We start from the raw sequence: 2,550 nt of genomic DNA on the forward strand, positions 1-2,550 counted from the left end.
CCTGCAGGCAGGCTTGTCTGTCTCACTTAGTAGGACTGCTTTCATGATTGCTACAGGTGGATTCTAAGGATCATTTAAAAGCAGCTTTTCTCTCAGCTGAACCCTTTTCCTTGGTCCAGTGACTCACAGCAGCCCACTCCTCACAAACACAAGAAAAGGGTAGACAGAAAACCTTCACTAGCTTTAAGCTCATGCCACTGGACAGAACAGCCTGAGTCTGGTAGAAAGACTTCCGTCAAAACAGAAAACCGTGTGGTGAGACTGCTGATAGGCAAGGCTAGAGAAATCTCTTTACTTGTTCTCTGTACCAGGATGCCATGGGTCTGCTGATGTACTCCTCCTGTGTGCGGGCTCCAGGATGCCAAAGTTCTGCAGATTTACTCCTGTGGACAGGCTCCAGGGTGTTACAGTTCCACAGACATGTTGGTCCTATGTACCAGCTCTAGGATGTCATAGTTCTGCACATTCAGAAGTTCTGGATAAAGATGGCTAGAGTTTTGGTTCAGCTGTCACAGATCTTGCATATGGCAGATTTCTCATGTCATGGTGATTTCAATTCCTTGGGCAAATTCAGATAAAATATTTCTTTTCTGGTAAAACATTTCTAAGGTGAACTTTTAATAGGAGCATTGGAAAAGTGTGCCCCTATTTCAGGACAACGTAGCAGGTTGAGGTTGCATGGCTTCCTGGAATCACACAGGCCGTACATCTGATGTTCAGCAGAGCAATTAGTCGAATACATTTCCATAGCCTTTGGACTAATCCAACAGAAAAATTTTACTTGGCACATGGGTCTGTTTTAAAGCCCCTGTGTCCACAGAGTTGGACAATAATTTATTATCTGTCTGGAAACTATAGGCAAATGTGAATTCTGAACAATTTAAATAATGCTCTTTTAAGTGTAACTAAGTTAAGCCCTGACAATGTCAGTGTATTTGAAGTGGTTTCCTGGCAGGCTGTTGTAGATTCTTTTTGTTTGTGCATTTAATTTGTTGTTTGTTTTTTTTAAACAAGTCACACTGTGAAGGCCACACCGGCTTGGAACTTGTGCCTTCCTCACACACTCCTGCCAGTGCTGAAGACGGGTCCCACCATTTACAACATACAAGAGGACAGATGCTTAAGAAGAACTTTTGCTTGGTGATTTTTTCCTGCAAAATTTTACCCAATGTAAGCATTATGAGGCTAACACCGCACCAACCAGGCTCTCCAGATTCTTGCATCTCAAGAGAGAGTTTGGCATGATGAAGAAGGGTCAATGCGTGTGTCATAGATGGAAGCCCCATGACACATGCTCTATTGCAAAAGAAAGCTGTCACAAGCCAACGTTTAGAAATTATGCACTCCTATTCCTAAACCGTGACAGATGAGAGGTTGAGAAGCTTCATAGTATCCCTGGGCCACTCTGAAACCCCATGACCAATAGCAGATCATTTGCAAAAGGTACGTGGCCCAAACCTACTAAAACCTACCATAGAATCCTCTTCCATCTTACCCTTTCCCTTACTTCCCCCCTCCAATTTCTTCTGAAAAAATGTGCTGTTAGTTTTCTCATTTCATTCTCTTAATTCCAACAATTCTCACTTTTGTTTCCATTCATTCATTCATTCATTCACTCATTCATTCATTCAAGAAGTCCTGTTTATTTGCCAAGTCCTGTTCTAAGCACTGGAGAAAGGGACAGTACAAGGAAAAGATCTGTTTCCTCGGGAAGTCACTGCTCCGGTAAAGAGTGTTGGGGGGGGGGAGGAGCAGAAAACAAATAACTAAACATGGTAAGTTCAGAGAGCTACAAAACATTGACCAATAGGATGGAAAATAACTAGAAGCTACTTTGCCTCGGATGGCACCTCTGACATGGAATCATTTGGGTTATCGCTGGAAAAATGAACACTGTCTGACCTTTTTGGAGGTTCATAGGAAGCCACGCCAAGCAACACAGACATCAAGTGCAAAACCCTTAGGAAGGAAAAGGGGAAGATGTTTGAAGAGGAGAAAGACACATGTCCCAAGCATGACAGACAACAGGAGAGAGAGCAAACAACAGTTGGAAAACATCAACATTGGACATTCTAGAATATCATTGGCTTTGATTCAGTGGGAACTGTTGAAGTATTTTAATCAGCTGCCATAACAAACACAGGTGACTAGGTGAGTTAAATGATGGAAACAATTCATTACAGTTCTGGACAAGGTGTGCAAAGAGATATCCATAGAATAGCTGATAAACTGGAGAATAGATCCCAGCTGCTGGAAACAGCACATAGGACATGCGATGGTATACAGGCTACATCCGTAGTTGAATGGCCTTTGGTGTGGGCAATAAGACAACAGAGACCGAGCTATTGGCCCAGAAAAAAACTTGCCTGTGTGAAGGAGGAACTGAGACGAGAAAAAGTCATCCAGATGCTATCCCCTGCACTTGCTTTTGGCTTGAAGTGAGATGGAGGTGTTGGCTTGCTGTTTCTTAAATGATTAGGACAGATGGGGAAGCACCACAAGTCAGATCTGTACTAAAGAGGCCTTGGAATTTAGAAGAATCAGACAGTG

This window comes from Mesocricetus auratus, unplaced genomic scaffold (genome assembly GCF_017639785.1).
Source record: "Mesocricetus auratus isolate SY011 unplaced genomic scaffold, BCM_Maur_2.0 Super-Scaffold_2245, whole genome shotgun sequence".
NCBI classification, from domain to species: domain Eukaryota; kingdom Metazoa; phylum Chordata; class Mammalia; order Rodentia; family Cricetidae; genus Mesocricetus; species Mesocricetus auratus.